A 25,440-nucleotide genomic window follows, 5' to 3' on the forward strand; every position below is an offset into this window, starting at 1 on the left:
TTCGTGACCATGTCTCATTCGACCAAGTCTCTAGACTTCACTTTTTTATTGAATGCCCGGGCGATTCTCCGTTGATACCCCTGAACATGATACAGGGCCCGAAGCCTCCTTTCATCAAAAAGCACGAGTTCAACAAATCTCCCACTGAGCCATTCAGATTCCGAGAGTTTCGATTCCACCATGATTCTCAAAGATGATTCCTCAAGCTCTATAAGGAGAACTGCTTCCATCCCGTAGACCAAGGAATAGGGGGTTGCCCCCGTTGATGTTCGGATCGACGTTCGATAACCCCAAAGAGCTAAAGGCAGTTGCTCGTGCCAGTCCCTGGCTGACTCTGCAGACTTCTTGATGATTGTCTCGACATTTTTGTTGGTCGCTTCAACTGCTCCATTTGTTTGGGGGCAATAGACCGTTGAGTGATGGACTTGGATCTTGAATTCTTCGAAGAGCTCCAGGACCCTGCCTTTGAAATGACTCCCATTGTCTGATACGAACGCTTGCGGAACCCTATATCGATAGATGATATTTTTCCTGATGAAATGGGCAACTTGAACCGCAGTCAGGGTTTTATAAGATTCAGCCTCCACCTATTTGGTGAAATAATCTATCGCCACGAGGATAAACCTATGACCATTTGAAGCAGACGGTCTAACCATACTGATGACATCGATGCCCCATATAGAGAAAGGCCAAGGCAAAGCCATGCCAAATAGGTTAGAGGGTGGAACATGCATTAGATTAGTATGAATTTGGCATTTGTGACATCGCCGCACATAATCCACACACTGAGATTCCATAGTAGACCAGAAATAGCCTTGGCGCAAGATTTTCCTAGCGAGCATGATGCCGCTCATATGAGGGCCACAGACCCCCTCGTGGATTTCCTCCATGATTCTGACAGCCTCGGTACCGTTGACGCAGAGTTTGTGCATTCCGCAATGAGACCTCCTATATAACTTTCCCCCACAAACGATGTACTGGGCAGCTATCCTCCGCAACGCAATTTGATCCCTTTTAGAGGACTCGACCGGATACAAGCCACTCTCGACGAAATTCCATATGTCATGGAACCAGGTAGGCCATCATCAACATCATCGATGGCGTTGACGTATTGATAAGCGGGGCGGTCCCACTGTTCGATTAAAACTGGGCGAAGTTTGACTCCCAAAGGTAATTCAACCATGGAAGCCAAGGTCGCGAGTGCATCGGCAAACCGGTTCTTCAAACGGGTGATGTGGGTGAACGTCACTTTGTTGAAGCGAGGAATTAGCCCCTCCAAATCCTGATGGTAAGGCTTCAACCCCTCTTCACGCACCTTCCAGTCCCCATTGGCTTGAGATACAACGAGATTAGAGTCCCCGATGACTTCGAGCCTTTCTACGCCGAGCGTGAGTGCAGCCTCCATACCCAGAATACAGGCCTCATATTCAGCTTGGTTGTTTGTAACATCGAAGTTAAGCTTGAATGCAAGCGGAATATGAGAACCATCAGGGGCGACTAGCAAGACCCCGATCCCAAATCCTTTCTGATTGGCCGCCCCATCGAAGTAAAGAGTTCAAACGTCTTCGACAACCGTTAGCACTTCCTCATCTGGGAACACAAAATCTGCATCTTCCAGTCCATCGACAGGGTGATCAGCCAAAAACTCAGCAATGGCTCGTCCCTTCACCGACTTTCTCGTGACGTATTCGAGATCGAATTCTGCCAAGAGGAGCAACCAACGTGCTAACTTACCAGTGAGAGCTGGTTTCTCAAACAGATACTTGAGTGGATCCATTCGAGAAATCAACTTCACTGGGTAAGCCAGCATGTAGTGTCTCAGCTTCTTAGAGGCCCACAGCAAAGCCCAGCACATTTTTTCCAAGGCGGTGTAGCGCTCTTCGGACCCAACCATTTTCTTACTTAAGTAGTAAACGGCCTTCTCAACTCCCTGGTCACCCTCTTGAGCTAGCAAGCATCCCATGGATGTAGAACTCACAGATAAGTATAGAATCAAGGGCTTTCCAAGCACTGGTGGCATTAAGACAGGCGGGTTTTGCAGATAGTTTTGAATTGATGTAAAGGCCGCCTGACATCTATCCGACCATACGAACGGGGTGTCCTTCTTGAGTATACGAAACATCGGCTCGCAAGTTAAGGTTAACTTGGCGATGAATCTGCTGATGAACTGAACCTTCCCCAAAAAGCTTCGCACTCCCTTTTCAGTCTCTGGTGGCTTCATTTCAAGCACCGCTTTGATCTTTGACGGATCGACCTCAATCCCACGCGAAGTGATCATGAAACCAAGCATCTTGCCTGCTGTGACCCCGAAGGTGCATTTCTGTGGATTGAGACGCATGCGGAACTTTCGGAGCCTCTCGAAAAACTTCCTCAATACAGGAACGTGCCCCTCCCGAGTTTTTGATTTAGCAATCATGTCGTCCACGTAGACCTCAACCTCTTTGTGCATCATGTCGTGCAGAATGGTCGTAGCAGCTCTCTGGTAGGTAGGACCAGCATTCTTCAAACCGAACGGCATGACCAAGTAACAATAAGTCCCCCATTCAGTGATGAAAGTCGTCTTCTCACGGTCTTCCGGCGCCATAAGAATCTGGTTATATCCGGAGAAACCATCCATGAACGAAAGCAGGGCGTGGCCCGCCGTATTGTCGACCAGTACATCGATATGTGGCAGGGGAAAATCGTCTTTGGGGCTTGCCTTGTTCAAATCCCTGAAATCCACGCACACTCGAATTTGTCCATTTTTTTTAGGAACTGGGACAATGTTGGCAACCCATGCGGGGTATTGAGAAACCATAAGAACCGGCGTCGATCTGCTTAGTGACCTCCTCCTTGATCTTTTGCACCCAATCCGGCCTCATTCGCCTCAATTTCTGCTTCACGGGTTTGGCATTCAGTAGCAAGGGGATTCGATGCTCCACTATCTCCGGGTCAATGCCAGGCATGTCCTGATGGTACCACGCAAAAATGTCACTAAATTCTGAGAGCAGTTCTTTGAAATCATGACGTTCCTCCGGAGACAAAGTGGAGCCCACCTGAGCCATTCGGGGATCGCTCTCATCTTTCAAGTTTATTAAGACTAGTTCTTCTTTTAACGGTTGAGCATGCCTTTCGTCTTCCCTTTCGATGAGGGCACGGATTTCCTTGGGATATCCCCATCGAAATATATCCATTCATCGTCGGGGTCGACACAGTTTATATAAAGATCATTCAAGTAGTCAGAAGAGGATTCCTTCATTTCATAAGACCCTGCAGGGTCGCCAAGTACAAGGGAATCAAACTCAAAGTAAAAGCCATGACGTGGAGGGCCGAGAGGCACAAACTCCGACTCAGGGCTAGACTTAGACTCAGACGACTCAATAGACTCAGTGTCAGACTCTGATACATCATCAATGCAAGTAAGGCGTAGTTTGAAAATGCAATTTTTGAGGCTACCCTTGGCTTCTGTGATGAGGGAGATGGGATCCTTGAGATCGTCGGAACCGAGCATGAACACCTCGGCCTCTTCAGCTTCCTTGGCCAAACCCACTTGGGAGAATTCATAAAACAGCTGCTCCAAGCTTCCCTGATCAAAAGACATCAGCCAATCAGTCTTCAGCTTGGGCTGGCTAAGCTTCCTTTTGAATCCTGCCCTTGCAGGTTCTTCATCACTAGAGGACCAAGTGTCATTAGCGAAAACCTCAAACCCTGGCAGCAACTCCCCAGTGACTGAATCGACAAAAGGCTCAGGCTGCCCGGTGTAGACATCATTCCCCACCTCGCGCACAAAGTAGCTGTCGGGTTCACCATAGAGAGATCGAGGTTTTCCCGTGCATTTCCTTCTTTTGGCATCCTTGGTAGAGGAGGAGTACCCCAGACCAAAGTGGCCCTCGCAGGAAGGAAAGGCAGGGAACTCCGGGATCCCTTGTTGGTGAATCCCAAGACCAAGACCAGGTAGATAGGACATCCTTCTCATGATGTCTAAAGCAACAGAGCTTATGATGAAGTCCCCATCCACATTGATGGCCAAAACCGAACCAGAAGTATCAAAAGAGAAACCCCCGAGATCAACATCTTCGTCGCCATGCGCAATCCCCAAAACAAGCGTGCCATCTTCCTTAAGCGGGCGAATGCCCGAGTCCCCGCAGATAGTCAAAGTACCGGTAGGGAGTCCCAACATAACTTTCTGATGAAGAGTAGACGGTACAGCCATGATGTTAGATCGGTGAAGCCATGGTCTTCCTAGCAAGAGATTAAAGGTGGCAGGGATATCAACCATATGGAACTCAACATCCATCTCAAAACCCTCAGCGTCAAGCTTAAGCACAAGCATGCCCTCGACCACGCGACGAGTGCTGTCGTATGCCTTAACAGTCAGATTGGAAGGTGCAAAGTCTTTCTTGGCTAGCCCTAAGCGATAAGCCACCCTCAAAGGGCAAACATTGATTGCCGATCCATTGTCGATAAATACAGTTGAAATCCAAAGCCCTTTACATTTAACAGTGATGTGCAAGGGGCGATTGTGATCAACCCCTTCGATCGGTAGATCCTTGTCAGTGAAGACCACAGTGTGCTTAGAAGTAGGCGGGAGGATTATAGATATCATTGCTTCAGGTGTGACATCCGGTTGAATCTCAAGACGAGAGAGAGTGTGGCAGAACTTCCGGCAATGCTCGTGGGAGGAACAGATTAGTCCCCAGAGTGATATAGCAGCAGGAATCCGCTCCAGCTGCCTTTGAATCATGTCATCATTCGGGGAGCTAGGAGGTACCTCAAATGGTGCAGACCTCGAGAAGGCAGAAGGTTCGTTCCTTTGGTTAGAAGAATTGGACGAGCTTCCGGCCTGCAGATTGGCAGGCTGAAAAATTCGTCCACTTCTCGTAACGTTGAGAACGTTCTCTAGAGAGGGCACCACTTGAAGGTCTTGACTGTCATCCCAAAGGTCAGCGGGGACTTCCCCCATTTTGCATTTTCCTTTGTCAGAGGGCGATGGGGCTATAGGTACTTCCATGCCCAAACCTAGGTCTTCAACCAAATCGTCCAACAACAGCGACTCCCAGAAGTCTGGATCCTTAACAGTTACAGCCTCCTCGATAGGCTCCGTATTAGCAACAAACGGGACGTCCCAAAGTCCCCCATCAGCAAGAGAGCGGTTGACAGTCCAAACCTCGGACCCAACTTGAATGTTAACTACATCATCAACATCCCAGAGGTCAGCTGGCGGAACGAGGTCTGTAACCATAATGCTGCAATCCTCCTTGGCCAGATAAGGCGGTGTGGGGCACGAGAGTTCCTTGCTAACGATGTAAAACGTAGGGTCGTACTCAGTGTCAGTTACAGAGTCAACCAGCCTGTCAAGAGTAGAAGGGAGAAAGCATTCCCCCAAGACACGAGTTTCCTCCTAAATGAGACCCTCTTCTATAAACTGAATCTCATGATTGGGCAGAGCATATCCTTGAAGGGGATTGAGGTCAAACTCCAACAAAAACTGCCACGCGGGCTCCGGATCCCAATAGTATTCCTCCTCAGGCAGAACGGACTCAGGCTGTTGAAATAGCATGCTCAAAGAGAATCCATCCAAAGGGTCAAGCATGTCTGCCTCATAATTAGCCATCCAGGCGTCATACCAAGCATGGTTAAATGGGACATACTCGGGGTTCTGGGGGAAGCCGTCTAATTCTAGCTCCGTCCATTCATTGGTTATGGGGGCTGCATAGTCATCATTATCGGCAATAGCCCACCCCACTGCTTGCATATCAATCTGTTGTTTCGGTAGAGGAGGGACAACAAACCTAAAACTGCTTATCAAATTCGGAGAGGGGTTTGGATCCGTCACATCAAAATACGGGCTGTCCAAGGAAGAGGTAGAGTTGAGCTGCACAGAAGGGATGGACTGGTGAAACAGGTCACTAATGGAAGCGTTGAACACGAACATTCCATTCTGCAAGCGTGCGAGGGGCACATCGGGATTGGACGACTGCCCTTCTTCAAGATGAATGTAGAAGATCTCGGCTTCGGGTTGAGAAGGTATGGGCACGACCGGCTTGGGTTGGTCTGTTGAGGTTATATGGTCGATGGGGTTGAATATAGTGGAGTTAGGGTTGATATAAGTGGAGCCGAGGGATATTTGGTTGATGTGGGGAGCAGCATTGTGCTTCGGCAGGGAGTTGGAAAGGATGTTTGGTTTTTGGGTCGGTGGAGGTGGAGCGTGGAGAGTCCCTTCATCTATGAGATCCTGGATCGCATGTCGAAGACGGAAACAGGAGTCCGTAAGATGTCCAGCCCCTTGATGGTAGGCACAATAAAGATTGGCTTTGAAGTTGGGTGAAGGGTTCTAAGGCAAAGGAGTCGAGTCGAGGGGTTTCAGATGCCCTGACTGGATCAACTTTTCCATAACTGATGACAATGGAGCTTCAAATGCAGAGAAACTGCGGGGCTGATTGCGGGGCCGGTTATTTTGAGGGGTTTGCACCTGGTTAATCTCAGCGATACGATTGGCTGCATTGGAAGAAGAGGCGTTAGTACCGCTGGTCGCTGCATTAGAAGATGTCCCACTGGCAAACAACGCATTGGTGTTTCCTGAGTAGACCCGGGGCTTTGATTTCGGAGGGTTAGAGGACTCCCCTCTCGACAGAATCCCACTTTGTAACGCATCCTCGATAGCCATCCCAGATTCGAAGAAAGTATCAAAGTTCGAGGAGGCCTGGACAAAAACCAAATGCCTAGCATAATCGGGCTGAAGATTGCGAGAGATGATTCGGAGCTGATCTCTCTCACTCGGGCGATCGGTCATCTGAGCAGCCTTCGTACTCCATCTTTTGACAAAATCCGCGAAGGATTCCTTAGCTTCTATTTATGTGGACTCAAGCTCTCAAGTTGTCATCTTGAGTTGGGAGTTGTAACTATACTGCGAAATAAACGCAGCACCAATTGAAAAGCAGGTCCCGAGAAAGTCTGAGGGAACAACTGGGACATGGCCTCGGGCTCAACAGCCAAGAGTTTCATGGCGGCGTGATAGCCATAGAGATGAGTCTTCGGGTCACCACTTCCATCAAACTTGGCGAGGTCAGGCATCTTGAACTTGTCGGGGAGCTTAGCATTGGGATACAAGCAGAGGCAATCTAGGTCAATTCCCCCAGCGCTGATCTTCTCGGACTTGGACACAGATTCCTCCAGCTTGACGATCTTTGCCATGAGAGCAGTCATGTTAGGGTCCAGAACAGGTCTTGCCACAGCGAGATTTAGATTCGCTGCCTCCGGGTGAGCCTCTCTCGGGTTGGGCTGAATTATGATCCGCCCTGCATGGTTTGAGTCTTCAACGAAGATTGGCTCCACATGGTCATCCTCATCGACCTCGCCTCCCGCTTTTGCGGCCGGCGGAAGACGAGTGTTGATAAGGTCATTGAGCCTAGTGAGGTTTGCATCAGTTTGAGCACCCCTTTGCTGCATGGTGGTGATGCTATTCTGAATGTTCATGAGTATGGTTTCGAGACTTAGTGGTTGCGGATGATCTGCCATAATGGAGGTTCCGGATGAACTTGACGAGGACGAGGAGGTTAGTGACGCCGGAGATTCAATTTCCTGGATGACTGACGGTGATCCTGATGGTAAAGCGGCCAACAGGGAACACGAAGAGTCTTCCGTTGTGACTGACTGGACTGGCAACCTGACTAGCCTTTGAACCGAATTCTGATGCAGACATTCCCAAGTGGGTTTGGCTTTCTGCCTCGATATTTTTCCTTGGCGGCGCAATGGTTCAGAATTCTGCTTTGCTTTGCTATAAGAGAAGGTTTGATAAGGACCCTGCAGCAACCTTACTCTTAAACAAAAGACTTAAAGTGATAACACAGCCATCGTCGTCGGTGTCGCCCCTAGACTCTAAGACTGCAGACGAGTCTGTCTCATGATGTTCGGACACTGCCAAAATCCTCGGTTTTCTTTTCGAGATGTGTCCTTTGAACAGATCGGCTAACACTAAGAGATGTCGAAACAGTCTAAGCCTTTGACTATTCCGTTTTTGAAGTTTCAACTTTGAATTCGGAACAACTCAGTATTGATGACATGGCACCTTAACTTTGTATGCCGCGGTGTATAGTGACTTCGCATCTCAACCTGGGCAGTGCCAGTGACATGACATCCATACTTTTGTGGTTCTTTACTTTCGGTTGAAACTTCAACCGGGCGTGAGCCAAAGACTTAGAAAGATTTGATTTCCCAAAGTCTCGCTGATCTAAGGACTTTGAAAATTAGCAACGTGCACCATCGAGATGCACGACTCTTCATCGGGCCTAGCAGTGTCCTAATAAGCATAAGACAGACTCGAAAGAGAGAGACAACCTAGAAGCCGCCCTAAACATGCTCCTACGCAAAACGGTATGTATGTACAGTGCATACGATAGGGAAAGCAGTAACACGTAGGCAGTATATGGGGGTTAGATGCAAGTAGATCTTACCCTGCAGGTACCTGTCCTATTTTGGAGAGTTCTAGTGCTTTGTATATGCAAAGGCTGGTTTTGGCTTGTAACGGGTTCCTCGGACTAAAGCCCATATACCTCCCATTGCCCACGTAATCGGAGAGCAACAGTCGAACAGTAGAATGACCCATCATCGTCGGAGGTTGTTGGTCATTCGGCGTCCCCGGGCTCCGGTAAACCGTGCCGGATTGCCAAAACGATCCAACGAGGCTTATCCCACATCGATGCAAATGAGAATGCTAAAAAGTTTGATTTAATGAAACAGAATTTGCAATTTTGCGAATGCCTTTTCAATTTTGGCTCACTTTATTTAGTCAATGCTTAGAAGAAACTACACGAGAGAACAATCGAAAAAGTCCCAGATCGGATTGGCCGGACACGAGGTCCTGTTAGATCACCATTCAAACCTTCGGCAGCGCGAAGCTCACCGTTTTGACAAACTTTTGCGGGATTGTTCTCAAATGTATTAAAATCTAAGTATAGACCAATATTGGTTCCATCCCCAGCAGAGTCGCCACTGTGGGCAGCGTGCCCTTCGAAATTTTCGGATTCCGAAACGCAAGGGCCCGGATTGAGGGAGCACGAGCGGGGAAGCAAGCGCTCGCAGAAACACAGAGTCGCCACTCGGGTTTGAAGGTCCGACACCCAAGGAACCGTATTTCGAAGCGCTTGCCGCACTGATTGATTTGAAAAAGTTAAGGAACCAGTCCGTCATAACCATATCTAGGTTCGAGAGCCAGGTTACGAGAGGGGAAGGGTTTTATGGCACCCCTCTCGCCCAATCCGGAGATCGATCTCTACTTAGGTATTTGCGAAAAACGTTTGTTTTGCGATTCTGTTTCATTAATCAATTTTTAGCCAATTAGGGCGGGGAACAGTTAATCGGGGATTTAAATCTATAACAGTTTGCAGGATGTGATAGATATGGCATGGATGGGCGACATAACAAATAGTAAATGGAATAAAGTCCAAAACGTCGATCATACATCAAGACAGTGCTGTGTATGACTTTGGCACGAACAAACGGCCAGCTTGCATGCGTGAATCCATCTGCATGCAAGCAAACCGTCGCGCGACACTACCATACACTCGCGCGAGTGTTGATGCCTCACCAAAGGTTTGAATTTTACTCCCTTCTGGGCTCTGGAAGGACCAGTGCTCACCCAGGTGCAAACCAAGCAGTTTATTAAGTACTTGAAAGTAAACAATATTACAACAGACAGATGGACGTATTATGGAAACATGACCCCTAAATAGTGGGGGTGACTAAACAGAGGCCAAGGCCAAGCTACTCATGCAAGGGCAGTCCCTGGAAAATAGAGAACCGTCGCGCGACAGAGTGATACACGCACGCGATTGTTCAGACTGGACTTCCAGGAATTGCTTTGCATACTTACGGCTCTGAGACATGTTCAAGAGCATCCCAAGAGCATTCCGAACCAAGTGAAGTTATAAACTAAGCTAAACGATGATTTTTAACATGCAAAATAGTGAACTAATACTTTTAAAAGACTTGAAAGCAACTATGAACACAATAATAAACTTAAAGACCAGCATCCCTTCCCCGCATGGTCTAATCTCGTGCAGACAGAACTGTCGCGCGAGTGTGTGGGACCATCGCGCGAGGGAGTGCTTGGTAACGGCTCTTGAAACCTTGCTAGCTTTAGGGCCAGAACTGGTATTGATTACCAGCCTTGACCCTGCCAGCCCCCCTCAGGGGTTCGAACAGTGAGCAGAAAGGTATTATACCTTTGCTTGAGTGTCTTGGAGATGGCTTGAAGGAGGTGGTGAGGCTTGGAGAGTGATTATGTGGGAGTGAGTGTAATATGGGGTGCTTGTGTTTAAGCTTTCCTTCTTCTTTCTTAAGGAAATGTTGGTAACCCCTTGAAATAAAGGATGGGGGGGGGGGGTGTTCTTATAGAAGGAGGAGTTGGTTGGTGGCTAGACAAGGCCATGCAACCAGCCAACAAGGCTGGTCACAATTGCTTGGTGGAGAAGTGGGGTGGCAAAGGTGATGGGAGAATGGGGTAGAGGTGGTGCAAGGGGAGCCCCCCCCAGAACGCTGTTCAGTCGACGAAACGGGGTCACATAGGCCTGTAGCCCCCTGATCACCACGCAATCCAGGTGAAAATGACAGCGATGGTGTGGAAGGGTCGCGCGAGTGTCAAACAAGCCCCGCGAGGGTCAACAGTCAAAACTTTCACTTTGACCACCACCTGGCAAGTGAAGCATCGCGCGATGGTCCTAGTGCATCGCGCGACTGTTAAACCCATGGTCCAGGTTTGGATTCAAGGGTTTTCAGGGTTAAGGATGGGTTCCACACACGCCAAACTCAAGCCATTCCATGTTCTTAAGACTGTTTTCGACTTAATTCATCATCGGAGAAACAAGAAATCGAAAAATGAAGTAAAACGATCGGGAAATCAAATTGGGGTGTCTACAGGAATTTGGGAGTAAAATGGGGGAATTTGTCTCCCTTCTCTGCCGAAAATGAAGTGGGAAAAAGGCTGGGTTTGGTCTGGGACAACACTTGCACACACTAGAAAAATCTCTTGTCTGATACGCGCACACACGATCGATTATAGAAATAAAATTAGCGTGACTACATAAATAATTTTTCACATTAAATAAACTAACGAGCAAAAATAAAATTTTTTTTTTTCATTTTGATGATTATTATTATTTATCAAAAAATATCGGGTCTTTACACTTTGTGAGACCATGCTAAGACGTTGATGAACTCTTCGAGCTTGTTTAGCACAATGCTCCTCTGGGGACAGTATTGAACCAATTTGAACCATTCGGAGGTCTACCTGAACTGTGCCATTGTCAATGAGATCTTGAATCTCATGTCGAAGACGATAGCACGCATCAGTGGGATGGCCAGGCATTTGGTAGAAGGCACAAAAGAGGTGAGGCTTGTAACCGAAAGATAGGACTTTTGGCGGGGAAGTTGGGGTCAAAGGCTTGAGATGCCCGGATTTGACGAGTTTTTCCATCACTGCGGACAGAGGTGCCTCGAAGATAGAGAAACTCCGAGGTTGGGTTCGGGCCCGGTAGCTTTAGGCATTTTGAACCTGATTGACATCGGCAGCGCGATTGGAGTCAAAAGCTGGAGCATCGCTCCCACTTGTGGTTGTATTGGAGTAGTTGTTGTTACCTAACAACGCGCTACTATTTCCAGAGTAAGCCCTCGGTTTAGCTTTTTGTGAGGAGAACTCTCCTTTAGATAGAATTCCACTCTGTAGTGCATCCCCAATGGCTAAGCCAGACTCGAAGAAAGTCTCAAAGTTGGCAGATGCTTGAACCAGCACGAGGTGCTTGGCATAGTCAGGCTGGAGAGTGCGGGAGATGATGTGAAGTTGATCCTTCTCGCTCGGACGATCAGTCATTAGAGTGGCTTTGGCTCTCCACCTCTTAACAAAATCTGCAAAGGACTCCTTTGCTTCCATTTTAGTGGACTCCAACTCACGAGTAGTCATCTTGAGATAAGAGTTGCAATTGTACTGTGCAACAAAGGCAGCCCCAATGTCTTCCCAAGTTCTTCTTTTGGAGATGTCGAGCGACAGAAATCAATGGAAAGCATGCCCGGAGAGAGTCTGTGGAAACAGCTGAGACATAGCCTCACTTTCCACACCCAGCAGCTTCATTGCAGCATGGTAGCCAAAGTGGTGAGTCTTAAGATCACCGCTCCAGTCGAACTTAATCAAGTCGGGCATTTTGAATTTATCGGGAAGCCTAGCATTAGGGTACAGGCAGAGACGATCTGAGTTGATTCTTCCTGCGCTGATCTTCTCGAATTTTGAAACAGCTTCCTCCAGTTTGGCCATCTTGGCCATGAGAGCTGCCATGTCAGAGTTTTGAACAGGCCTAACAACAGCGGGGTTTGGATTTGGAGTAGGCGCATGAGCCTCTGTAGGAATGGACTGAACAATGAGAGGCATGGTTTGGATCCTCGACAAAGACAGGTTCTGCATGAACATCCTCATCGTCCTCGCCTTCCTCTTCTGGTGCTGGGGGAAGACGAGTGTTGATAAGGTCATTCAAGTGAATGATGTTAGCATCTGAGTAGCCCTTTGTTGCATAGCAGTGATACTATTCTGGAGGTTTATGAACATGGTTTCCATAGTGAGTGGTTATGGTTGATCTGCCATGATAGGTTTTTCAGAGGAGCTTAATGAAGAAGCTGAAGATGGGTGTAGACACCCCGATCTGACTTCCCGATTGTTTTACTTCGTTCTTCGGTTTCTTGATTCCCCGATGATGAATCAAGTCGAAAACAGTCTCGAGAACTTGGAATGGCTTGAGTTTGGGCATGTGAGGAACCCATTCTTAGCCCTTAAACCCTTGAATCAGAACCTGGACCTTGGGTTTGAATGTCGCGCGACACACTGGGATCCTCGCGCGATGGTCCATTTGCCAGGTGGTGGTCAAAGTCAAAGCTTTGACCATTGACCCTCGCGGGGTTGGCTGGACCCTCGCGCGATGCTCTCACTATCTCGCGCGATGGTCAACACCTGTCATTTTCACCCGGATTGCGTGGTGGTCAGGGGGCTACAGGCCTATGTGACCCCGTTTTCGTCGGCTGAACAACGTTCTGGGGGGCTCCCCTTGCACCACCTCACCCCCCATTCTCCCATCACCTTTGCCACCCCACTTCTCCACCAAGTGATTCTAACCAGCCTTGTTGGCTGGTTACAAGGCCTTGGCTAGCCACCAACTAACCCCTTTTTCTATAAATACCCCCCCCCCCCCCCCCCCCCCATGCTTCATTGCAAAGGGTTACCAATTTCTCTCCAAGAAAGAAGAAGGCAAACTCAAGCACAAACATCTCACACCCCACTCACTCCCACATAATCACCCTCCAAATCTCACCATCTCATCATTCAAGCCATCTCCAAGGCGCTCAAGCAAAGGTATAATATCTTTCCGCTCACTGTTCGAACCCCTGAGGGGGGCTGGCAGGGTCAAGGCTGGTAATCGATACCAGTTCTGGCCCTAAAGCTAGCAGGGTTTCAAGAGCTGTTACCTGGGAAACCCTCGCGCGATGGTCCCATATACTCGCGCGACACTTCTGTCTGCGTGAGATTGGACCACGTGGGGAAGGGATCCTGGTCTTTAAGTTTATTATTGTGTTCATAGTCTTTTTAAAGTCTTTTAAGGAGCTTTAGCTCGCTGCTTTGCTGTTTTGCATGTTGAAAATCATTGTTCAGCTTAGTTTATAACACCTCTTGGTTTGGAATGCTCTTGGGATGCTCCTGAACATGTCTCAGAGCCCTAAGTATGCAAAGCAATTCCTGGAAGTCCAGTCTGAACAATCGCGCGCCTGTATCACTCTGTCGCGCTATGGTTCTCTGTCTTCCAGGGACTGCCCTTGCATGAGCAGCTTGACCTTGGCTTCTGTTTAGACACCCCCACTGTTTAGGGGTCGTGTTTTCATAATATTTCCATCTGTTTGCTGTAATATTGTTTACTTTCAAGTACTTATAAACTGCTTGGTTTGCACCTGGGTGAGCACTGGTCCTTCCAGAGCCCAGAAGGGGGTGAAATTCAAACCATTGGTGAAGCGTCAATACTCGCGCGAGTATATGGTTGTGTCGCGCGACGGTTTGCTTGCATGCAGATGAACTCACGCATGCAAGCTGGCTGTTTGTGAGTGCCAAAATCATACACAGCGCTGCCTTGATGTATGATCGACGTTTTGAACTTCATTCCATTTATTACTTGTCATCTCACTAATCCATGCCGTATCTTATCACATCCTGCAAACATGTTACAGTATTAATCCCCGATTAACTATTCCCCCGCCCTAATTGGCTAAAAATTGATTAATCAAAACAGAATCGCAAACAAACATTTTCGCAAATGCCTAAGTAGAGACCGATCTCCGGATTGGGCGAGAGGGGTGCCATAAAACCCTTCCCCTCTCGTAACCTGGCTCCCGAACCCAGATATGGTTATGACGGACTGGTTCCTTAAACTTTTTTAGATCAAAAAGCGCGACAAGTGCTTCTCGAAACACAGTTCCTTGGGTGTCGGACCTTCAAAACCCGAGTGGCGACTCTGTATTTTGCGAGCACTTGCTTCCCCGCTCGCGCTCCCTCGACCCGGGCCCCACGCGTCTCGGAATCCGGAAATTCCGAAAAAGGGCACGCATGCCCACAGTGGCGACTCTGCTGGGGATAGAACCAATATTGGTTTATGCTTAGATTTCAATACACCTGAGAACAGTCCCACAAAAGTTTGTCAAAACGGTGAGCTTCGCGCTGCCGAAGGTTGGAGTGGTGATTTAACGGGACCTCGTGTCCAGCCAAATCAATCTGGGACTCTTCCGATTGTTCTCTTGTGTAGTTTCTTCTAAAGCATTGACTAAATAAAGTGAGCCGAATTTGAAAAAAGGGCATTTGCGAATTTGCGATTCTATTTCATTAAATCAATCTTTAGCATTCTCATTTGCATCGATGTGGGATAAGCCTCGTTGGATCATTTTGGCAATCCGACACGGTTTACCGGAGCCCGGGGACCCCGAATGACCAACAACCTCCGACGATGATAGGTCATTCTACCATTCGACTGTTGCTCAGCGATTACGCGGGCAGCGGGAGGTATATCTTGGCTTTAGTCCGAGGAACCCGTTATGAGCCAAAACCAGCCTTTTGCATGTACAAAGCACTAGAACTTTCCAAAATAGGACAGGTACCTGCAGGGTAAGATCTACTTGCATCTAACCCCCATATACTGTCTACGTGTTACTGCTTTCTCTATCGCATGCACTGTACATACATACCGCTTTGCGTAGGGGCATGTTTAGGGCGGCTTCTAGGTTGTCTCTCTTTCGAGTCTGTCTTATGTTTATTAGGACGCTGCTAGGTCCGATGAAAAGTCATGCATCTTTGCGGTGCGTGTTATTAGATTTTCAAAAGTCCTAGGATCAACGAGACTTTGGGAAATCAAAACTTTCTAAGTCCTTGTCTATATCCCAATTGAAGTTTCAAACAGAAAACAAGGAACGACGAAGAGAATGCCGTGATGCTCACACCACCCTGGTTATCATGCGCAGCACGTACACCGCTCGGGCTATGGCACTGTGTTGCCTACGCCGCCCCAGTTAAGGTATCACGTCATCCACCCCGAGTTATTCCAAGTTCAAAGTTGAAACTTCAGGAACGGAAAAGTCAAAGGCTTAGACTATTTTCGACATCTCTTAGTATTATTCGATTCAAACGAGGATACACTCTCGAAAAAAAATCCGAGGATTTTGGCAGCGTCCGAACATCATGAGACAGACTCGTCTGTAGTCTTAGAGTCTAAGGGCGACACTGACGACGATGGCTGCATTATCACTTTAAAGTCTTTTGTTTAGAGTAAGGTTGCTGCAGGGCCTTTATTGAACGTTTTCTTACAGCAAAGCAAAGTAGAATTCTGAACCATTGCGCCACCAAGGAAAGTATCGAGGCAGAAAGTCAAACCCACTTGGGAACGTCTGCATCAGAATTCCGTTCAAAGGCTAGTCAGGTTGCAAGCTCAGTCAGTCACAACGGAAGACTCTTCGTGCTCCCTTTTGGCCGCCTTACGATCAGGATCACCGTCAGTCATCCAGGAAATTGAGTCCCCGGCATCGCCAACCTCCCCGTCTTCGTCAAGTTCATCCGGAACCTCCATTATGGCAGATCATCCGCAACCACTAAGTCTCGAAACCATACTCATGAACATTCAGAACAGCATCGCCACCATGCAGCAAAGGGGTGCTCAGACTGATGCAAATCTCACTAGGCTCAATGACCTTATCAACACTCGTCTTCCGCCAGCTGCAGAAGCGGGAGGCGAGGTCGATGAGGACGACCATGCGGAACCAATCTTTGTTGAAGGCCCTAACCATGCAGGGCGGATCATAATTCAGCCCAACCTGAGAGAGGCTCACCCGGAGGCTGCGAATCTGAACCTCGCTGTGGCAAGACCCGTTCTGGATCCTAACATGACTGCTCTCATGGCAAAGATCGTCAAGCTGGAGGAATCTGTGTCCAAGTCTGAAAAGATCAGCGCCGGGGGAATTGATTTAGATCGCCTCTGCTTGTATCCTAATGCTAAGCTCCCCGACAAGTTCAAAATGCCTGATCTCGCCAAGTTTGATGGGAGTGGCGACCCGAAGACTCATCTATATGGCTCTCATGCCGCCATGAAACTCTTGGCTATTGAACCCGAGGCCATGTCCCAGCTGTTCCCTCAGACTCTCTCGGGACCCGCTTTTCACTGGTTTTTGTCGCTCGACATCGCTAAAAGAAGGACGTGGGAAGACATCGGTGCCGCGTTTATTTCGCAGTATAGTTACAACTCCCAGCTCAATATGACAACCCGAGAACTTGAGTCCACGAAAATGGAAGCTAAGGAATCCTTCGCGGATTTTGTCAAAAGATGGAGGACGAAGGCTGCTCAGATGACCGATCGCCCGAGTGAGAGAGATCAGCTCCGAATCATTTCTCGCAATCTTCAGCCTGATTATGCTAGGCATTTGGTTCTCGTCCAAGCCTCCTCGAACTTTGATACTTTCTTCGAATCTGGTATGGCCATCGAAGATGCGCTGCAAAGTGGGATTCTGTCGAGAGGGGAGTCCTCTAACCCTCTGAAATCAAAGCCTCGGGTCTACTCAGGGAACACCAATGCGTTGTTTGGCAGTGGGACATCTTCTAACACAGCAACCAGCGGCACTAACGCCTCTTCTTCCAATGCAACCAATCGCATCGCTGAGATTAACCAGGTGCAAGCCCCTCAAAATAACCGGCCCCGCAATCAGTCCCGCAGTTTCTCTGCGTTTGAAGCTCCATTGTCGTCCGTTATGGAGAAGTTGATCCAGTCAGGGCATCTGAAACCCCTTGGCCCAACTCCTCTGCCTAAGAACCCTTCACCCAACTTCAAAGCCAATCTTTATTGTGCCTATCACCAAGGGGCTGGTCATCTTATGGACTCCTGCTTCCGTCTCCGCCATGCGATTCAGGATCTCATAGATGAAGGGACTCTCCACGCTTCACCTCCACCAACCCAAAAGCCAAACATCCTTTCTAACTCCCTGCCAAAGCACAATGCTGCTCCCCACATCAACCAAATATCCCTCAGCTCCACTTATATCAACCCTAGCTCCACTATATTTAACCCCACCGACCATAAAACCTCAACAGACCAACCCAGGCCGGTCGTGCCCATGCCTTCTCAGCCCGAAGCCGAGATCTCCTACATCCATCTTGAAGAAGGACAGTCGTCCAATCTTAACGTGCCCCTCGCACGCCTACAGAATGGAGCGTTTGTGTTCAATGCTTCCATCAGCGACCTGTTTCACCAGTCCATCCCTTCCGTGCAGCTCAGCTCTGCTTCTTCCTTGGACAGCCCGTATTTTGATGTGACAGATCCAAACTCCTCTCCGAGTTTGATAAGCCGTTTTAGGTCTGCTGTCCCTCTTCTGCCGGAACGGCAGGTTGACATGCAAGCAGTGGGATGGGCTATTGCCGATAATGATGATTATGCAGCCCCCATAATCAATGAATGGACGGAGCTAGAGTTAGACGGTTTCCCCCAAAACCCCGAATATGTCCCATTTAACCATGCTTGGTATGACGCCTGGATGGCTAATTATGAGGCAGACATGCTTGACCCTTTGGATGGATTCTCTTTGAACATGCTTTTTCAATAGCCTGAACCCGTTCTGCCTGAGGAGGAGTACTATTGGGATCCCGAGCCCGCGTGGCAGTTTCCATTAGAGTTTGACCTCAATCCTCTTCAAGGATACGCTCTGCCCAATCATGAGATTCAATTCATAGAAGAGGGTCTCGTTCAGGAGGAAACTCGCGTCTTGGGGGAATGCTTTCTCCCTTCTACTCTTGACAGGCTGGTTGACTCTGTAACTAACACTAAGTACGATCCTACATTTTACATCATTAGCGAGGAACTCTTGCGCCCCGCACCACCTTATCCGACCGAGGAAGATCACAGCATTATGGTTACAGACCTTGTTCCGCCAACAGATCTCTGGGATGTTGATGATGTGGTTAATATCCAAGTTGGGTCCGAGGTTTGGACTGTCAACCGCTCTCTTGCCGATGGGGGACTCTGGGACGTCCCATTCATTGCTAACACGGAGCCCATTGGGGAGGCTGTAGCTGTTAAGGATCCAGATTTCTGGGAGTCGCTGCTGTGGAACGATTTAGCTGAAGACCTCGATCTAGGCATGGAAGCACCTATAGCCCCACCGCCATCTGACAAAGGAAAACGCAAATTGGGGGAAGTCCCTGCGGATCTTTGGGATGACCGTCAAGACCTTCAAGCGATACCCTCTTTAGAGAATGTTCTCAACGTTACGAGGAGTGGACGAATTTTTCAGCCTTCCAATCTTCAGGCTGGGAGCTCGTCCAACTCTTCTAACAAAAGGAACGAACCTTCTGTATTCTCAAGGTCTGCACTGTTTGAGGTACCTCCTAGCTCCCCGATGAGGACATGATTCAGAGGCAGCTGGAGCAGATTCCTGCTGCTATATCACTCTGGGGACTAATCTGTTCCTCCCGCGAACATCATCAGAAGTTCTGCCATACTCTCTCTCGCCTTGAGATCCAACCGGATGTCACACCTGAAGCAATGATATCTATAATTCTCCCGCCTACTTCTAGGCACACCGTTGTCTTCACCGACAAGGATCTACTGATCGAAGGGGTTGATCACAATCGCCCCTTGCACATCACTGTTAAGTGTAAAGGACTCTGGATGCCCACTGTTCTGATCGACAACGGATCGGCAATCAATGTTTGCCCGTTGAGAGTGGCTTACCATTTGGGACTGGCCAAGAAAGACTTTGCACCTTCCAATCTGGCTGTTAAGGCATACGACAGCACTCGTCGCGTGGTCGAGGGCACGCTCGTGCTCAAACTTGACGCTGAGGGATTTGAGATGGATGTTGAGTTCCATGTGGTCGACATCCCCGCCACCTTTAATCTTCTGCTGGGAAGGCCGTGGCTTCACAGATCTGACATCATGGCTGTACCGTCTACTCTTCATCAGAAAGTTATGTTGGGACTCCCTACCGGTACCTTGACTATCTGCGGGGACTCGGGCATTCGCCCGCTTAAGGAAGATGGCACACCTGTTTTGGGGATTGCACACGGCGAGGAAAACGTTGATCTCGGGGGTTTCTCTTTCGACACTTCTGGTTCGGTTTTGGCTATCAACGTGGATGGGGACTTCATCATAAGCTCTGTTGCCTTAGACATCATGAGGAGGATGTCCTATTTACCTGGTCTTGGTCTTGGGATTCACCAACAAGGGATCCCGGAGTTCCCTGCCTTTCCTTCCTGCGAGGGCCGCTTTGGTTTGGGGTACACCTCCTCTACCAAGGATGCCAAAAGAAGGAAATGCACGGGAAAACCTCGATCTCTCTATGGTGAGCCCGACAGTTACTTTGTGCGCGAGGTGGGGAATGATGTCTACACCGGGCAACCCGAGCCTTTTGTCGATTCAGTCACTGGGGAGTTGCTGCCTGGGTTTGAGGTTTTCGCTAATGACACTTGGTCCTCCAGTGATGAAGAACCAGCAAGGGCGGAATTCAAAAGGAAGCTTAGTCAGCCCAAGCTAAAGACCGATTGGCTGGTGTCTTTTGATCAAGGGAGCTTGGAGCAGCTGTTTTATGAGTTCTCCCAGGTGGGTTTGGCCAAGGAAGCTGAAGAGGCCGAGGTGTTCATGCTCGGTTCCGACGACCTCAAGGATCCCCTCTCCCTCATCACAGAAGCAAAGGGTAGCCTTAAAAATTGCATTTTCAAACCACGCCTTACTTGCATTGATGATGTATCAGAGTCTGACACTGAGTCTGTTGAGTCGTCTGAGTCTAAGTCTAGCTCTGAGTCGGAGTATGTGCCTCTTGGCCCTCCACGTCATGGCTTTTACTTTGAGTTTGATTCCCTTGTACTTGGCGACCCTGCAGGGTCTTGTGAAATGATGGAATCCTCTTCTGACTACTTGAATGATCTTTATATAAACTGTGTCGACCCCGACGATGAAGGGATAGATTTCGATGGGGACATTCCCAAGGAAATCCGTGCCCTCATCGAAAGGGAAGACGAAAGGCATGCTCAACCGTTAAAAGAAGAAATAGTCTTAATAAACTTGAAAGACGAGAATGATCCCCGAATGGTTCAAGTGGGCTCCACTTTATTCCCAGAGGAGCATCACGATTTCAAAGAGCTGCTCTCAGAATTCAGTGACATATTTGCGTGGTCTCATCAAGACATGCCCGGCATCGACCCAGAAATAGTGGAGCATCGAATCCCCTTGCTTCCAAATGCCAAACCCGTGAAGCAAAAACTGAGGCGAATGAGACCGGATTGGGTGCAGAAGATCAAGGAAGAGGTCACTAAGCAGATTGACGCCGGTTTTCTTATGGTTTCTCAATACCCAACATGGGTTGCCAACATTGTTCCAGTTCCTAAAAAGAATGGACAAATTCGAGTGTGTGTGGACTTCAGGGATTTGAACAAGGCAAGCCCCAAGGACGATTTTCCCCTGCCACATATCGATGTACTGGTTGACAATACGGCGGGCCATGCCCTGCTTTCATTCATGGATGGTTTCTCCGGATATAACCAGATTCTTATGGCGCCAGAAGACCATGAGAAGACGATTTTCATCACTGAATGGGGGACTTATTGTTACTTGGTCATGCCGTTTGGTTTGAAAAATGCTGGTCCTACCTACCAGAGAGCCGCTATGACCATTCTGCACGACATGATGCACAAAGAGGTTGAGGTTTACGTAGACGACATGATTGCTAAGTCAAAAACTCGGGAAGGGCATGTTCTTGTATTGAGGAAGTTTTTCGAGAGGCTCCGAAAATTCCGCATGCGTCTCAATCCACAGAAATGCACCTTTGGGGTCACGGCAGGCAAGATGCTCGGTTTCATGATCACTTCGCGTGGGATCGAGGTCGATCCATCCAAGATCTAAGCGGTGCTTGAAATGAAGCCACCAGAGACTGAAAGGGGAGTGCGAAGCTTTTTAGGGAAAATTCAGTTCATCAGCAGATTCATCGCCAAGTTAACCTTAACTTGCGAGCCGATGTTTCGTCTACTCAAGAAGGACACCCCGTTTGTATGGTCGGACAGATGTCAGGCGGCCTTTATGTCCATTCAGAGCTATCTGCAAAACCCGCCTGTCTTAATGCCACCAGTGCCCGGAAAGCCCTTGATTCTATACCTATCCGTGAGTTCTACATCCATGGGATGCTTGCTAGCTCAAGAGGGTGACCAGGGAGTTGAGAAGGTCGTTTATTACTTAAGTAAGAAAATGGTTGGGTCTGAAGAGCGCTACACCGCCTTGGAAAAAACGTGTTGGGCTTTGGTTTGGGCCTCTAAGAAGTTGAGACACTACATGTTGGCTTACCCAGTGAAATTGATTTCTCGAATGGATCCACTCAAGTATCTGTTTGAGAAACCGGCTCTCACTGGTAAGTTAGCACGCTGGTTGCTCCTTCTGGCAGAATTCGATCTCGAATACGTCACGAGGAAGTCGGTAAAGGGGCGAGCCATTGCTGAGTTTTTGGCTGATCACCCTGTGGATGGACCGGAAGATGCAGATTTCGTGTTCCCAGATGAGGAAGTGCTAACAGTTGTCGAAGACGTTTGGACTCTTTACTTCAATGGGGCGGCCAATCAGAAAGGATTTGGGATGGGGGTTTTGCTAGTCGCCCCCGATGTTTCTCATATTCCGCTTGCATTCAAACTCAACTTCGATGTTACAAACAACCAAGCTGAATATGAGGCTTGTATCGTGGGTATGGAGGCTGCACTCACACTCGGCGTTGAGCGGCTCGAAGTTATCGGAGACTCCAATCTTGTTGTATCTCAGGCCAATGGGGACTGGAAAGTACGTGAAGAGGGGTTGAAACCTTATCATCAGGATTTGGAGGGGCTAATTCCTCGCTTTAACAAAGTGACTTTCACCCACATCACCCGTTTGAAGAACCGGTTTGCCGATGCCCTCGCGACCTTGGCTTCCATGGTCGAATTACCTTTGGGAGTCAAACTCCGCCCAGTCTTAATCGAACAGCGAGACCGCCCCGCTTATCAATACGTCAACGCCATCGATGATGTTGATGATGGCCTACCCTGGTACCATGACATATGGAACTTCGTCGAGAGTGGTTCGTATCCGGCCGAGGCCTCCAAAAAGGATCAGACTGCATTGCGGAGAATAGCTGCCCAGTACGTCATTTGTGGGGGAAAGTTATACAGGAGATCTCATTGTGGGATGCACAAGCTCTGTGTCAACGGGACTGAGGCCGTCAGAATCATGGAAGAGATCCACGAGGGGGTTTGTGGCCCTCATATGAGCGGCGTCATGCTGGCCAGGAAAATCTTGCGTCAAGGCTATTTCTGGTCTACTATGGAATCTCAGTGCGTGGATTATGTGCGGCGATGTCACAAGTGCCAAATTCATGCTAACCTAATGCATGTTCCGCCCTCTAACCTATTTGGCATGGCTTCGCCTTGGCCTTTCTCTGTATGGGGCATCGATGTCATCGGCATGGTCAGACCATCCGCATCAAATGGACATAGGTTCATCCTCGTGGCCATAGATTATTTTACTAAATGGGTGGAGGCCGAATCTTATAAAACCCTAACGGCGATTCAAGTCGCTCACTTCATCAGGAAAAACATCATCTACCGATATGGGGTTCCGCAAGCGTTCGTATCAGACAATGGGAGTCATTTCAAAGGCAGGGTCCTGGAGCTCTTCGAAGAATTCAAGATCCAAGTCCATCACTCAACGGTCTATCGTCCCCAAACAAATGGTGCTGTTGAAGCGGCCAACAAAAATGTCGAGACAATCATCAAGAAGTCTGCGGAGTCCGCCAGGGACTGGCACGAGCAACTGCCTTTAGCTCTTTGGGGTTATCGAACGTCGATTCGAACGTCAACGGGGGCAACCCCCTATTCCTTGGTCTACGGGATGGAAGCAGTTCTCCCTATAGAGCTTGAGGTGCCGTCTTTGAGGATCATGGTGGAATCGGAACTCTCAGAATCTGAATGGCTCAGTGGGAGATTTGTTGAACTCATGCTTTTCGATGAAAGGAGGCTTCGGGCCCTGTATCATGTTCAGGGGTATCAGCGGAGAATCGCCCGAGCGTTCAACAAAAAAGTGAAGTCTAGAGACTTGATCGAAGGAGACATGGTCACGAAAGAGATTCGGGCACCAGTTTTTGACCCCCGCGGCAAATTTCGACCCAAACGTTCCGGACCTTACATCATCAAGACCATCCTTTTTGGGGGAGCGGCTAAGCTCATTGATCTCGACGGCAACGAATTCAGCTCTCTGGTTAACCTGGATCAACTCAAACGATACTATCCCTGAGAGAAGCTCGTTGGGCCGAAAACCACAAGGGTGGGCGGTTCCAAGCAAAAATTAGAGCAAGCCTGCTAGACCGAAAACCTGAGAAGGCGGTTTAGGCAAAAATAAATAGGCATCAATCAAAGCTCGCTAGGCTGAAAACCCGAAGTGGCAGCACTAGGCAAAATTTAGAGCGTAAAAGGGGAGCTAAAATACTCGAGTGAACCCTAGCCTGAACTACGTGCTGACCTGATTCTCTGAAAAGGGATACGTAGGCAATCTCTCTGTGAGATTCGGTCACAATCCATCAACTTGATCCACGGTTTCCCGTTACCAGAAGTTGACTCGATACTTGGGTGACACGGCGGTTCAACACTTGGATCAAAAGGGGAAAATTCTCGAACTTTCATCTTTCTTCAAAATTATAGCTTCTATTACACAGGCTGAGCAGTCTCAAAAAGAGTAAGCATATAAACAGAATAAAGTGCTCGAGGCCTTAACAGGCTCACGGTTTATTCTAGATCATCAAGGTCCGTCAGGAGTCAGTCGTTGTTTTGCCTGCTTGCGATTTCCCTTCTTAGCCATGTTTGATATCGATGCGTAAGTTCCGTACTGAAGTCTGGGTCAGCTCCTCCGAGTTGCCGCAGGCCCCAATTGTGCTCATACCCCCTCAGATTCTGGGCAGTGAAAGCAGGGACTTGGAAATCTTCGATCCCAGCTCGGTGGAGTCCTTGGCTCATCCCTAGTTGACGAAGGATACGTCCAGGGATGTAGAACGTGAAAGCGGTCAGCCCAGCTATCACTACTCTCTCGAAACCTGCAGAACTCAAGGTCATGTCTGGAATGTTTAAAGCTTCATGCCGCCATGTGATCTCGTTCGGTAGCATTTCTCTCATAAATGCGCACCATTGATGCACAGACATTTCCGGATAGATCATACCCCGCTGATGCATTCGACCGGGCAGATGACGCCAGTTTGCTTCCGGTGCTATAAGCAATCCCAATTTGTCAGATAGCCAGAGTTGCATGAGCGGAAAAACAAGTGAGAAGTTACATAAAGCTTGAGAGAAAAGACAAGTAAGGAGCTTCGATATAGCCTTAGCTGAGAGATGAGATAAAAACAGAACGTGTGAAAGCCGGAAAAAGGTGAGCTGAGTGAGAACTAAGCTAACCTGCAGTAGTAGTGGACTACCGCCGAACACGTCTGTTTGGCCGGAAGAAACCAAATCCAAACCTATGAGTGTCTCTGCCAGAACCAGTGGTACCACATTTCTCCGGGCGCCCATTTGAGCGGCGACGCTCACCAGCATGGGGTTGACTTGCCCATTTGGAGATACTAGTAAATAAGCAGCCAGCACGCCGATTGCCAGGGCAAATCGACGTCGAGCCTGCACGGCTATATTCTCTACGTCCCCTTCTGGCCCATACCACTCCATTAGGTGCATGATGTTGATTTGCCCTCCAGTTAGCAAACTTTCGGCCGCTCCTCTAGTAATATCAAGACTTGACTGTAAGAGCTTTGGCATGCTCTTCCTATAAGGCGGCACGACAATCACGCTCGAGGCAACTCCTTGGAGGTATGCTTGGAATTCCTCCACGGTTGGGCACAGCTCGTTAATCCCAAACCTGA

Source organism: Rhododendron vialii, chromosome 13a, assembly GCF_030253575.1.
Source record: "Rhododendron vialii isolate Sample 1 chromosome 13a, ASM3025357v1".
Taxonomy (NCBI): Eukaryota; Viridiplantae; Streptophyta; class Magnoliopsida; order Ericales; family Ericaceae; genus Rhododendron; species Rhododendron vialii.